The 15816-nt window shown below is 38.3% G+C and overlaps 2 protein-coding genes and 2 pseudogenes across 2 annotated transcripts in view; 1 reads left to right on the top strand and 3 right to left on the bottom strand.

Moving 5' to 3' along the window:
* LOC115436241 (NLR family CARD domain-containing protein 3-like) overlaps window positions 1-15816 on the bottom strand; it is a 1147354-nt gene that overhangs the window by 301888 nt on the left and 829650 nt on the right. The gene's annotated exons all lie outside the window — the stretch shown is intronic.
* LOC115436275 (zinc finger protein 664-like) overlaps window positions 1-15816 on the top strand; it is a 1196486-nt pseudogene that overhangs the window by 827808 nt on the left and 352862 nt on the right.
* Window positions 1-15816, bottom strand: part of LOC115436287 (zinc finger protein 431-like) — a 676852-nt gene that overhangs the window by 328916 nt on the left and 332120 nt on the right. The window lies entirely within an intron of this gene.
* The window catches only part of LOC115436309 (gastrula zinc finger protein XlCGF8.2DB-like), a 56513-nt pseudogene continuing 54349 nt past the window's right edge, over window positions 13653-15816 (bottom strand).

Here is a 15816-nt window from a genome sequence, read left to right as displayed (position 1 = left end):
TCCAAGACCACAGCAACTGTAAAAGCATGGGCTGACAAATAACCATTGTGACGATACCGATGTGATTTTTTTTTTTTTTTTTTTTAAACCTTTATGTGCCATGGAGACAAAAAAAAACTTAATTTCATAGACAAAAAGAGCATAATTTGATTATTTTCAAGCATTAAATAACATCATCTTTGAATGAGTATAAATTCAATTGTAAATGTAAACAAAACAGATGAAAATCAACCACTGACACTTTATAAACATCCAAAATGTTACCAAATAATGGGCTGAGAGGATCTTCAAACAGTGTTGTCTGATAATGATGTCTCCATCCTTATTATAACTTATATGACTTACTGTGTTTTTTTCTTCTTAAGTCTTTTAGAACCAAAAACCTATCTTTTAATTGGAAAAAAATTGACATTAGTCCTGACAATTATGTTTCCTAAGGATATGAAACTGCGTATTGCGAAAACATTTTTGATCTTATTGCACAGCTATTGTCAGAGGTAACCAGGTACACTATAAACTGTGTAATTCTTAGAAGAATAGATCTACTTTTTATAATTAATTAAAATTACAGTTTGTTTGAGAAAAATCATACCATTATTATTTTCATGATGCATGTCTTTGTGTATTACTGCAGATATTCATACAATTTACTCATAATCTAATGTTATTATCAGCATTAAAATTAAAACCATCTTCTACTTCAGGTTTTGAAACAATTAATTCACATATGCACAGTTGGTTGTTAAAAAAGTGTAGAACATTTTGGGGGATGAACTTAAAATGCACAACAACTGTGGAAAATTGTTACAGGAGTAGCTAGTTTCATTAGTGAACAATGAACAGATGTGAACCCCAACCAGCCACAGAATCACAACAAGTGAGTGATTAAACATCCACAAAGTCAATAGAGGTCCAAAGAAGTCAGTGCTGCTGGTTCAGAAACTGTGTTTCTTCTTGTCGTCCAATGCCGAGGTACTTTTTGGTCCAGATGTTGATGAGTCACATCTGTGCTGATGATAGAAGCAGAGGATGACCAGAATCTTTTTTCACACCTTTAACACTCCAACTGTTTTGGTGTGTTATGACACTGATTGTTTCTACTAGTTTCTAGAGCCTCACATTTTGTACAACTGCTCAGTTTTTGTCCTTTGTGGAAATTTTTGACACATTCACGTTTGGCACATTGTGAACCTGTGATAAAAGATCTGTTATAAAATCTGCACTGGTAAGGTTTCTCTCCAGTATGAGTTCGTCGGTGACACTTGTTAGTGACACAATGTTGGATGACCAGAGTATCATTGTGCATATCACATGGGTACATCAAGTTTTTGTGGTGAACATGAAGGTGAGAAAATAGTGCAGACAAGACTCTGAAAGTGTTCCCACACTGGTAAGTTTTATTGTCTTTCTCCACTATGGATGCGTTGGTGTGTCTGAAGGGCAGACCGTTGGGTAAATGTCTTCCCACACTGGTCACAGTCATATGGTTTTTCTTCTCTGTGGATGCATAGATGTCTCTTAAGGCGATTCATTCTGGTGAAAGTCTTCCCACACTGCCCACAACAATATGGTCTTTCTCCTCTGTGGATGTGTAGGTGTGTCTTAAGGTGATCAATTTGGGTGAAAGTCTTCCCACACTGGTCACAGTAATATGGTCTTTCTCCATTGTGGATGCGTTGGTGTGCCTGAAAGTGACTTATTTGGGTGAATGTCTTCCCACACTGGTCACAATAATATGGTCTTTCTCCTCTGTGGATACGTAAGTGTGTCTTAAGGTCATCCATTCTGGTGAAAGTTTTCCCACACTGGTCACAGTCATATGGTCTTTCTCCTCTGTGGATGCGTAGGTGTCTCTTAAGGTTACTCATTTGAGCGAAAGTCTTCCCACACTCGTCGCAGTCATATGGTCTTTCTCCATTGTGGATGCGTTGGTGTGCATGAAGGTTACTTACTTGGGCAAAAGTCTTCCCACACTGTTCACAGTCATATGGTCTTTCTCCATTGTGGATCCGTTGGTGTGCATGAAAGTTACTTATTCGGGTGAAAGTCTTCCCACACTGGTCACAATAATATGGTCTTTCTCCTCTGTGGATGCGTAAGTGTATCTTAAGGTCATTCATTTGGGTGAAAGTCTTCCCACACTGGTCACAGTCATATGGTCTTTCTCCACTGTGGATGCGTAGGTGTCTCTTAAGGCTACTCAGAGTGGTGAAAGTCTTCCCACACTGGTCACAGGTGGGTTTTCTATCCATGTTGGCTGGAATCAGGTGATCTTTGCCAGACACAACTTTTAGGTTTCTCTTAAAATCCACCTTTGGCTTCTTTCTACATCAAAACACAAAGAAAAAGAAGTAGTGGACACTGAAATGCAATGGAATGTAACAGAACAAACACATCTCTTCAGGACCAGATTAAGCAGATAGACTAAATTAACTAGTTAGGTAATTAACAGGAGTTTTTCACGACAACCAATATTTAATGGTGATGGTGTTAAAAACTCCACTTCCTGGTTGGGGAGGGGCAGGACCTTGCCTCACCTATCAGGCCACACCGAACCCTTTAAGAGGAAGGATCAGGCCCAGACCATCCTCTTTTCCTTTGTTTGACTGGGAGCATGTGGCCTGAAGAGAAGACAAAGACTTAAATGCACAGACTGGATGGATGCATACTTGAGTGAGTTGTATTTTGTGTTATTGTTAATTGAATATCTTTGAATATGTTTGGAATTGTTTAGTAATAGTTATTGTTTCCCTTTGTTTAAGACTAAAATCATCCTACCCATGTCATCTCATCCAAATCATCCTACCCATGTCATCACCTGAACTGTTCCACCTGTAAATAATCTGCATGAAGAGAGAATAAAGCATTAAACGCAATCCCTGACCAGTTATCATATTTGACTGTATGCCAATGAAGAAGTTTTAATTATTACAACACAAATCAGCCTTTCATCATCAACCTTCATAGTTTTTACAGATGGTTTTATTATTATTATGAGTATTATTATTATTATCATCATCATAATAATAATAATCATCATCATCATAATCATAATAATTCTTATTCTCATTGGTGGTAGTAGTAGTAGTATTTTATAGTTTTGTAGGCAGTTTTCAGGGCCTGAATATGCGAGAAAACTCAATACTCTTATTCTACAAGTGAAAACTGATGCAGATTCAATAATGTACTAATGTGTTTATGAAACAATTTCTTGTTTCATGACAAAACCTCAGAACTCGTTACACCACCATGATCATACGAGGTCGCATGAGGTCACCAACTCTAATGGATTGGATCATCAGCTTGTTAAGACTTTTGTGACCAAATCTGAGATGAATATGTTCTTGTGTACACATCAAAACACCAAAACATTTATTGGTACTAATAGGTGGAACTAAGAGTCAGATTCAATATTGTCATGTCACTATGTTCAAGGTGTGACTCTGATCATACATGTGAAGCCATGATGATGTAAATATGTAAATAATATTTAATTTTTGATTCAAATTCTTTATTTATATAAATATTCATATAAATACCAAATTTCTTATTGTTTTCTCTTTAGATTTTCATTTTCACACGTTTCTAGTTTTTCTACCTGTCTTTTTCTTTGTAATTGCTTGTTGTTGCTGTTTACTATGAAATTCCCCTATGGTGGGAGAAATAAAGTCTTATCTTATCTTATCTTATCTTATCTTATCTTATCTTATCTTATCTTATCTTATCTTATCTTATCTTATCTTATCTTATCTTATGTGCTGATTGGATAAAAAATTGTTGAGTTACAGCAGTTTGTTTTTTCTTGCAGCTGCACCCTGAACTACAGAACCACAATGACAGAAAGGTACCCAAGAAAAAAAACAAAACAAACACACACTCAAGAAAAAGAAAATCACACAAACAAGAAAAAGGTCTTTCTGGAAAAGGTAGGTACCTGCTGTGACCAGGATCTAGATGCTGATTGGATTGTCTTTGACAGGTGGGAAAACTGGAAGTTTATATTTATCCTCCTCAGACCCAGCTATGGGTTTTCTGTCCACATTTGTGGACAAGAGTTTAACAACTTCATACAAAAAGAAAAGAAAAGAAAACTGTCCACCACAAAGGACATTCCATAAAATTTTTAAAACTGCATCTGAAAAAAACTGTTGCATCATGATGTTTCCAATATAGGCACTTATTTAATAAAAAATTAAAAGAGCTTGTACTTTGCTGACATTTCCTGGGTCTTAGGAGGTTAAAGCAGCGAATGACTTTCATCACTACTTTTTCTTCAAATTTGTAAAACCTGAGTGATAACCTCCTTATCACTAATCCATGAGTCTTTCCGTGCTAATGCACCTAAATCACTTCTGTGCATTGTGGGAAGTGCAGCTCCAGCCGTGCCTTTCCTGCCAGGCCGCTGCAGCCATAATGCAGCTGCATGAACTTCCACCCCCCACAATGCACGTCACAATTCTGAAAATGCCCCAGTTACCTCCCAGCTCTGTTTGTAAACCAATGGTTTATTTTTGGTGGAGTACACTTTGAAATTTTTCACCGTGAGGGAAGAGATTCAGGAGAGTAATCACAGAAAGACTTACAGATTCATGATACTTAGGCTATGACTGAGGTTAGACAGATTTGATGAAAAACTGGTGAAAAAGTCATACGCAGCTTTAAATAATATCTATCCTAGTAATGAGTTTCTGAGACAATGATTCAACATCGATAAAAACAACTGTGTTTTTTGTGACTCTGACACTGAGACTTTAGAACAACTTGTTAAACTGCACTTATACCAGAGTGTTTTGGGAAGCATTTCAACACTGGATATCTGGAAAGGACACTCAATCACCCAAGCTGGAATACAAAGACATTAAGTATGAAGTTATAATACAAAAGACAGGAAATGATCTATAACACCTTCATTATTATTGTCAAACAGTTTCTCCACAGATGCAGATTCATGAAGAGCCACCCACTGTTCATAGTTTATATGAATGAGAGAACCAACTTTAAAAACACTGAAATGTGTCAAAACCAAACAAGCCTTGACTGTTTATAACAATCTGAATGTACTGATTTATGATTAGACCTCTGACTTTTATTTTAGTTACTTATTATATTTTTGATTTATATACTAAATATGCTGTACATGCTCAGTCTGGAAAATAGTATTTCTCTGTGGAAATCTTCTGAATGTAATGCCAGAATTTGATTAATAAAGTTGGAGGGAAAAAAAGTGGTTCCAGGCACAGCGAACCCTGCCCCTCGCACATACTGTAGCTTATTTTGGCATTGATCCAGCTGATGTCATCATGTTTATGTGTAACAGGATTGGTGCTTCCACTTGCCATTGAGTTGTGTGATAAAATAGTGTTCTGTCCCTTTAAGAAAGTAGTATCGTGGGAATGATGCATTCTGCTCTTCCCAGTCTGTCTTGCCAGTACATGTGGTAGGTCATGAGTTTTTGATGCCGAGTAATATTTTGGTAGTTGATTATTTTATTTGCATGTTTATTCTTATTTCCATGCATTTATACCTAGACTCTAATAGATCTTCGTGTCAGAACAGAATTTTGTGTTTATTGTATCTGTCCAGTAAACAGACTGCTAATAGCTTGTGAAGCATGCTTATGTGTATGCTAACACGTGCGTTCCTATATTTTTTAGCACCAGCATTGCCAGGTTTGCTGGACAGTTGAATGATTTCACTTCTTTGTCTATTGTCAGAATAAAAACGCATTCAGCTTGGAGTTCACCTGTGCCGCTTACTACACAACGCAGATTTCATCTGTTACATATGTGTGTGCTGATGTCAAATCAGTCGCCTCTGTATATGCGCCAAGTTTCAAGTAAATTGAAACAAACTTGGTATTTTATAGGCATTTGAAATTTTGCCCATTGTAAGTAAACTAGCGCACTGACCCGTGGGAATCCACAGGTTCTAGAAGCAGTAGAGTTGGTTTAACACAGAAATTAGGAAAAAACATAATGGCCCTCATTTAGGTTTGTATTGACATGGACCAGAGACTTTTCCACAGGACTGAACATGGAGGAGACGAACGTTAACGGACTGGGTCTGACCGAGGACCGGAGGAGTGGAACTGGGCCACAGTAAGAACCAGACCCGGTTCTCCTGTGTTTTCTGTTGATCCGGATCCAGATCCAGCCGCCCCCCCGCCCCTCCCTATTAGCAGCTGTGAATGGATTAGTCCACAGGCCGCCTGTAAACCCATTGTAATTTTAAAAACTAATAAAGTATTGGTCGTATCAATATGCAGTTTTCTTCTGTCTGATCCTGGACCCAAAATACAGAAGTACTGCACAGGCTGGTTCTGTCCAGTTTATCAGTTAAAAAGCTGATACACACACACACACACACACACACACACACACACACACACACACAGGTTACTTGGCTTTTATAATATAGATGGAAGAAAATAAAATATGCAAAATAATAATAATAATAATAATAATTCATAGTACTCTATAAACCCAATCTGGTATGAATTTGACCAATAGTTTTGCTGCTAAACTGTTCACAAACAAACCGAACCAAAAACAATACCCCATGCCTCCTCAATAGTTCTAACCTGCTGCCTCTGTTCCTCTTCTCCGTTGCCGGTTTCCCACTCACTCCTCCTCCCTCCACAGTTTTCTCCTGTGCTGTTCTATCCAGTCGGACTGTGGAACACTTCACTCTGCCGTGGGACTCTCCTCCACCTGGTTGTGGCTCTGCTGCCTGGGGCTATCTCCGGACTAATGCTGCTCCATGTTCAACTCCTCCGTCTCCAACTGCTCAAACTCAACACTCGCTCCATTCCATCATGTAAATCCACCTGAAAACAATACGGGCTCCTACGCAGACCTCCTTCTATCCACAGAGGGTCACGGAGAAACTTTATTTCCACACAACCTGTGGGCTCTGACTCCATTCCATCCCAATGGTCCGTCGGACTCTCCGTCGCAGCGGGAAAACGTCATCAGAGAACACTAGAGATGTGACGTTCACGAACGACTCGAATCTTTTCAGTTCTTTTTAAGTGACGATTAAAACCGCTTCGCAGTAGTGAGCTGTTCTTATATTCAAATTGTCCACGCTGTCTCCATGTGTCACTTGTGTCCCACTGAGTCTGGGTTGTCCACGCTGCCTTCACGTGAACGACTACTGACATCTGCGAGTATGACTTTTCCGCCCCACACCCTTTTCACTTGAACGCATGTACATGCGCAGCTAACCAGCATCCAATTGTGAAGTAGAAAGAAAATGATACATGATTTTAATATTATTTTACAAATAAAAAACTGAAAAGTGCGGTGTGCAAAAGTATTCAGCCCCCTTTTCTCTAAGTGCAACTCAGTTTTTCATTTTTTTTATTTGTAAAACAATATTAAAATCATGTATCACTTTTTTTCTACTTCATAGTTGTATGCCACTTTGTGTTGATCTTTCACATAAAATTCCAATAAAATATGTTTATGTTTGTGGTCATAGCGTGACAAAATGTGGAAAAAGTTCAAGGGGTATGAATACTTTTGCAAGCCACTGTAAGTTAAACAAACAACATATAGAAGAGTAGAATCAGAGGGATCCATAAACATACTTAAACAGAGTAAAACTGAGTAAAACTAGAGTATTAGAGTAAAACTGGGATATAATTTACTGGGAAAAAAAGAGGTTAACCTTGCATATGACAAGTTCCTAAGAATATTTACCTCATTATATGACAAACATTGTCCAGTTAAGAAATATACCAGAAAATATGCTCATTGCCCATGGATAAGAAAAGGGCAACAAAATGCATGTAAGAAAAAAATAAACTTTACAGAGATAAGACAGAGAACTGAAGAGGCAGAACATAAATATAAAAAAATATATAAAAATAAGTTCACTAATATTATAAGGGTGAGTAAGAAAGATTATTACAAGAGGATATTAGGTGATAACAAAAATAACATTAAAGGGATATGGAACAATAATAAACAATATTATAAGAAATGGATCTAGACATAATAGTCTGCGTAAGTATTTTATCAATAAGGATGTTGGAAACTGTAACATGAAAGATGTGGCTAATAGTTTTAACCTCCTCAGACCCAGCTTTGGGTTTTGTGTCCACATTTGTGGACATGAGTTTCACAACTTTAAACAAAAAAAAGAAAAGAAAACTGTCCATCACAAAGGACATTCCATAAAAATTTTAAAAACTGCATCTGAAAAAACTGTTGCATTATGATGTTTCCAATAAAGGCACTTATTTAATAAAAAAAAATAAAAAATAAAAATAAAGCTGGTACTTTGCTGACATTTCCTGAGTCTTAGGAGGTTAATAAATACTTTATAAATGTAGGACTGGACCTTGCGAGAAAAATCCCTGATCCTGGGAAATATGGAGAACATTTATCACAGAGAAATCCCTGCTCATTGTTTCTTAAAGCAGTGGATGAAAATGAAATTGTTAATATTGGTAGAAAACGTAAGAATAAATTGTCAAATGACTTTAATGATATCAATATGTCACTGGTGAAAAAGGTCATTGAGGGGATTTCAAAACCATTAACCTACATATGGAACTTATCATTTCAAACCGCTTCATTTTCAAAATAAAATGAAAATAGCTAAAGTCATACGTCTATACAAGGCTGGAAACAAGCACCTGTTCACAATTGATAGACCTGTATCCTTACTGCCACAGTTTTCAGAAATATTAGAAAAACTCTTAAACAAAAGATTGGACAGATTTGTAGTAAAGTACAAAATACTCACAGAGAATCAGTTCTGGTTCAGGCCAAACAGATCGACAGCATTGGCAATAACTGAGGCAACAGAAGAAATCACACACGCTATAGATCATACACAATAAACTATTGGACATTTATTGATTTTGTTGCAGAAAAACTATGTACGTTCGTCCTGAGGATGAAATAAAATAGTCTTAGATGATCGGTGTCCTTGTGTGTCTTTATTTGAAGCTTCAAAGGTACAGATCATACAGAACACAATGCAGTCTGCAGGAGAGTACAAAAGGAACACAGCTGTTTGTGTGGCTGTTATAGAGGAAGCACATGGATCATTTTTTTGTTGTTGCTGTGCTGCTTTGTACCAGGGTACCAGAAAATATCACATGTGAGTTAGATTGGAATGTGTGGGTGTCAGGAAGAGATAGGCCTGTTAGAGCTGGTGTTCATGTCATACTGACCTAATACAGAGTGGAGTAAACACAGTGGATTAACACAGTTTTAAACAGTCTCATGTAATATAAAACAGAGTTCAAACAGTCTTATGTAATATAGTTTGGTGGATCCCTTGCCACCACCATCTTGTGTTAGTAGTTTTTGTTTCATGACTTTTTGTTAAAGGTGCAGTATGTAGGAATTATGTTCTAAGTAATTATAAAATGGCCTTGACTGTCACCAGACATTAAGGAATCGCATTCATTTCAAATACTGATATCACTGACAGTAGAAGTCCAGCTAGAATATTTGCATTTGAAAAGCTAAGTGTCAGCCCCGAAATGATGTTTATGTTGACACTGTGTGTTTTGGTCTGAGGCTCCGCCCATCACCTGTCTGCCAATCAAAGAGTCAGTAGCCTTTCAGCATCCAGGTTGGCAGTTCCACTGAACTGCAGCTGGAACATTTCTGATCATAAATGTCTGACCTTAATAAAACTAAAAGGCCTCTTATCATTCCCAAATACGTTGTGAAAAAATGAGAAACAAAACAAGTCTGGCGTCCGTGGTTTGGTCGGGGGGGGGGGGGGGTTGCGGTAGCGATCCATGCCACTTGTGCTTGCCGAAGGTAAAAGTGAAACTTAAGGCTCAATTAACTTTTTCCCTATCTCCTGAATCTTTGCAAACTTTCTTTTGAGTGGGCAGGACGTTTGTCCTGGACTATTATATATTATACTTATGTAGAATAAGTCTGGTGATAATTCTTTTGTATGAAATTTATGGTGTGGTGGCAAGGATTAGTGGAAATGCTAGTAGTAGACGCTCATGCTGGATCTTGCAACCCCTGGCCTAGGGGGAGGAGGAGAGGATACCACGCTCTACAGCAGAGGTGTCCAATCCTGGTCCTCGAGAGCTACTATCCTGCATGTTTTAGATGTTTCCCTATTCCAGCACACCTGACGGTCGTCATCAGGCTTCTGCAGAGCTTGATGATAGGCTTATCATTTGAATCAGGTGTGTTGGAAGAGAGAAACATCTAAAACAAGCAGGATAATAGATCTTGAGGACCAGGATTGGACACCTCTGCTCTACAGTAATGAATTTGATTGCAGTACCAGTTTTGGCCACAATCCCACATACGGCACCTTTAAGTTACAGTTAATGATTACATGACACAGTTTAGTTTTAGTATTTTATTTAAACATTCTAATGTGGGTGCACACATATTAGTTATGTTTGAATTATTTACTCACATTGTTCTTCAGTTGCAGACAAAAGACCAGAAAAAGGGGCTTGGCCAGTATTTAAGATGGGGGAAGGAACTAATGTCACAAGAATGAGGAGGGGAAACACTGTTTGTTTCTTTGTGTTAATTTACTTATTTAAATTCTTGGTTTAAATGTCATTGGTTTCACACAGTTAGTATTTTGTGTCGAGTTATGATTATTTGTTTTTTTAATGTTATTTTGACTAAGTTAATGGTTTGGTTTGGTTTAATTTCACAGAGTAATGCCTCCCCATTGTGTTTGATTTGCGTTAGTCCCTTTCTGTTTCAGCCCACCTTGGTTCTTTGTCTGGTTTGGGTCAGTTTTTGTTCTGTTGCAGTTGGTTTAGTTGACCTCAGTGGGGCCCATCTTTGTTCATTTAGTTAACTGCCATTTTTTCAGATTGTGTTAACATTTTCTAACTTTATTAAATTATCATTTTTCCAAATTTTACCACCTTTGCCCTGGTCCTTATGTTTGGTCCTCTACTTCTAGATGTAAAATTACCATTACAATTTAAAAAAAAAAAAGGCAAGGCAAGTTTATTTGTACAGCACTATTCATACACAGGGTCACTCAAAGTGTTTTATAAAGGCATAAAAAAAAATCACAGAAGAAAAAAAAAAGGCAGTGTCTATTGCCACAGTACTGAGGCACAAAATATCAGTTTGTCTACAGCCACAGACCAATCAAATGTTATCATTTGTACTAGAGCCAATCAGGGATACTGTTCCATGAACTCATTCACCTCTTGATTTTTTTTTTTTTTTTTTTTACTCATTGTCCTCTTGTTGCCACAGTACTGTGGTGATATATGGAAGAAACAACGCATTAGTGATAGTATATAGTATAGAATAGGAATTATTGTTCTAAATACTCTATATGCTGTTTTATGGTGTTCTTTGCTCTGGAGGCTGGAGAAGGTGGGCGGAGCTTCATGTTAGATAGATGTGGTAGTGTGTCATGTGACTTCAGTTCTGTGTCAGTTCAGTGCTGTGGTCCTGTGGAATTCTGCACTCTGAACATTGTCCCAGTGGATGATTTATATCAATGTTGGATTTACCTACCGGTACCGTGTGCCACCTGCCCCCATTTGGAAATCTTTAGAAAAAAAAAAAAAAAAAAGACATGCTACTGTGCCTGGGTGCTGAACCCAGGTCTTCTGCAGTACTGTCCAATATGTTACAGAGTGAGTTAAATATCTCTGTATCTCAGTCTGACCTATTCGCTAGCTTAGCCTTAGTACTTTTCAGGATATAAGTTACCAGTCCAGACATGATATAACGAGGGCACTGATTGGCTCTGTGGTAATAGACAAACCGATATTTTGTGCCACAGTGCTGTGTCAATAATTACTTTGAAAAAAAGCAAAACATTGAAATTACATTAATATCAAAAACGGGAAAAAAGACATTAAAATAATCAGATAAAATGTGATTTTAAAATACATTCACACAATAAAGACATTCATTATATTAAAATCATACATTAATATTAAAACAGAGTAAAACAAGACATTAAAATCAAAAAAGTGCATTTAAAAGACAAGACTGAAAAGAGTTCACTCATAAGCACATGAAAAGAGGAAGGTTTTTAACCTGGATTCAAAAATGCTCAAAAAAAAAAAAAAGTGTTTGACAATATCAACCATGAAACATTAATTATGAAACTGGATAGATATGGCATTAGGGGAATAGTGCTGGATTGGGTCAAAAGTTAACTAAGTGTGAGACAGCAGTTTGTGAGATTAAAGCTATACCGTATGATGTGGCATTTTTACACTTTTCTTTTGTCATCTTAAAATGCTCCTAATAAGTGTGTGTCAAACTAAAATGTAAAAGAAATCCGCCAGGCGTTGAAAATCAAAAATGTTTAATTCTCATATATTTCTAATAAAAGTCTGACCAATCATTTTAGTCGGTCCGAATAAAATAATTGGCCGAACCTGACTGAGCCTCCTGTCAATCATCCATTACGGCCGTCCAGCATCCGATCCATTATCTCCGTCTCACATCCGATATGTGTACCACTGAATCTGACGCTTCACTGGCGCTGCTCCTCCTGTCACTGACCACAGTCTACTGTCTAGGATGTGTTTGGATAGAACTGACATGCACATGTGGAAGGGAAAAAAACTGATTTATTAACAGAAACAACAACTGAGGGGAACAAACGGGAGTCTGATGAATGAAGGATGGAGATAAAAGTCTGGAAGTCAGCTGTACTGGACTGAACAGGTCTGCATAAAGCTCAGCTTTTATGACGGTGGGACTCATACAGGTACATGTACATGGTGTCACACAATGTAAGATGATGTAGGATGATAATTGTATGGACTATGAAACTTCAAATGTCGGAAAATTCGTGGAGGCTGCGCGTTCACTGTGCGTGCGCCCATCCCCTGTGCACTGCAGTGAAGACACTGACCCAGTACTGCACAGACCAGGTCTACTGATGGAACAGGAGCCGCAGGCCCGCGGCAGGTGGATGATGCATCTGATTACTGAGGGAGGGGTCCACGGACACGCCAAAACGGACCGGACCTCCACCTCTGCTTCCTCCTCCGTTTCCATCGCGTATGAGGAGAGAGGAGGAGGAGCCTCAGAGCTCAGGCAGAGGGAAGGGGGCGGGGCTTTGGAGGGAGGCGGGTTGTTCATGTTCAAACTTTTACTAAGTGCTGTGAGAAATGCCACATCGGTAGGTATAGCTTTAAGTGACTGTGTTTCATCATGTGTGGACATTGCTTGTGGGGTCCCCCAGGGGTCAGTATTGGGCCCTAATTTCCTCCCTCTGTAAATTAATGATATATGTAAAGTTTCTAAGGTATTGCACTTGGTGCTGTTTGCTGATGATACAAATATTTTCTGGTCTGGGGATAACTTACAAAAACTACAGGAGAAAATCACTATAGAAATTTTAAAAAATGTGATCTCCTTCATGTTGTTGGCCCCAGTTTGGGACTAAACCACTACCAGCTCATCAGTCATTCTGTCTCATCCATATGATGTTCATCATTTGTTTATGACTGATGAAAAACCACATGGATTCAGGACTCTGACACCAACCAATGGTGTTCTTCAGGTTGTGCAACTGTTAATTCAGACACACACACACACACACACACACACACACACACAGTTGGTGGTAAAAAAAACAAAACAAAAAAGAAGAGCAGAACATTTTGGGGGATGAACTTAAACTGCACAGAACAACTGTGGAAAGAACAATGAACAGGTGTGAACCCCAACCAGCAACAGAATCACAACAAGGGACTAACTAAACGTCCACAAAGTCAATAGAAGTAGTATCCCCACTGAAACCAGCTCTTGTAAATATTCTTGTAAATTTGTAAATATATTTCAAGGGGGATTATTTTATTTTTTTGCACTTATCTTAAATATTTCAAAGTTATAATAATAATAATAATAATAATAATAATAATAATAATAATAATAATAATAATAATGTCAGTGATAATAATAATAGTCAAATTATAATAATAGCAATATTGTTTATGGTAGTTATAATAATACCATTTTAATGATGATAATAATACCACAACTAATAATCAAATGCAATGTATACCCTTAAAGTAATTATTTAAAATAAAGAAGTAGTGTCCCCATTGAAACCATGTCCTTGTTGACCTCCACTAGTTAAACTTTACACGTTGTGGCAAGTTGAGGTTCTGTAACATCACTGTTTTGTGAAGGTGGTACATTAGAACACACTACTTTACTCTGAGGACAACAAAACACAGCTTTCTGTCTGGTGTTTGTCTTCACATCTGGACTCTATGGAGCCTGATCTGGAGGTTTTTAAGTTGGATGTTCTCGTCAAAAGAAGTTGGTGCTGCTGATTCAGACACTGGTTCTCTTCTTGTCATCTGATGCTGAGGTACTTTTAATTCCTGATGTTGATGATTCACATCTGTCTTGATGATAGGAGAGAGCAGAGTATGGCAAGAATTTTTTTCACATCTGTAACACTCAAACTGTTTTGGTGTTTTTCTGCCTTGTGGATGCATAGGTGTGTTTTAAAGTTACACATTTGAGTGAAAGTCTTCCCACACTGGTCACACTCATATGGTCTTTCACCTTTGTGGATGCATAGGTGCATCTTAAGACTGTATATCATGGTGAAAGTCTTCCCACACTGGCCACAGTATATAGTGTTTCTCCAGAGTGGATGGCTCTATGTCTTTTAAGGTCACGTGATGTGATGTAAGCCTTGTCACACTGGTCATAGCCATATGGTCTTTCACCTTTGTGGACGCGTAAGTGTATCTTAAGACTGTTTATGTGGATGAAAGTCTTCCCACACTGTTCACAGTCATATGGTCTTTTTCTGTTGTGGACGCATAGGCGTTTCTTGAGGTGATTCAATCTGATGAAAGTCTTCCCACACTGGTCACACTCATATGGTCTTTCTCCACTGTGGATGCGTAGGTGTCTCATAAGGTGATGCCATCTGGTGAAAGTGTTCCCACACTGGTCACAGAAAAATGGTCTTTCTCCTCTGTGGGTGCGTCGGTGTGTTTTAAGAATACTCATTTGGGGGAAAGTCTTCCCACACTGGTCACAGCTATATGGTCTTTCTCCACTATGAATGCGTAGGTGTCTCTTGAGGTTTTGCATGTGGGTGAAAGTCTTCCCACACTGGTCACACTTATAAGGTCTTTCTCCAGTGTGGATGTGAAGGTGTGTCTTAAGGTGACCCTTCGTGGTGAAAATCTTCCCACACTGGTCACAGCCATAAGGTCTTTCTCCAATGTGGATTCGTTGGTGGGTTTTTAAGGAATTTTCTGTGGTGAAAGTCTTCCCACACTGGTCACAGCCATACGGTCTTTCTCCACTATGAATGCGTAGGTGTATCTTAAGGGGTTGCATGTTGGTGAAAGTCTTCCCACACTGGTCACACTTATAAGGTCTTTCTCCAGTGTGGATGTGAAGGTGTGTCTTAAGGTGACCCTTGGTGGTGACAGTCTTCCCACACTGGTCACAGCCCTAAGGTCCTTCTCCACTATGAATGCGTAGGTGTATCTTAAGGGGTTGCATGTTGGTGAAAGTCTTCCCACACTGGTCACACTCATATGGTCTTTCTCCACTATGAACACGTAAGTGTGTTGTAAGGCTACTCACTTGGATGAAAGTCTTCCCACACTGGTCACATTCATAGGGTCTTTCTCCAGCGTGGATTCATTGGTGGATTTTTAAGGAATTTTCTGTGGTGAAAGTCTTCCCACACTGGTCACTGGTGGGTTTTCCATCCATGTTTACTGGAATCAGGTGATCTTTGTCTTTGTCCAGATACAACTTTTAGGTTTCACTTAAAATCCACCTTTGGCTTCTTTCTATAGTAAAACACATAAAATAGAAGAGGTGGTCACTG

Source organism: Sphaeramia orbicularis, chromosome 16 (assembly GCF_902148855.1).
Source record: "Sphaeramia orbicularis chromosome 16, fSphaOr1.1, whole genome shotgun sequence".
NCBI classification, from domain to species: Eukaryota; Metazoa; Chordata; class Actinopteri; order Kurtiformes; family Apogonidae; genus Sphaeramia; species Sphaeramia orbicularis.
This window is presented reverse-complemented; position numbering and strand designations above follow the sequence as displayed.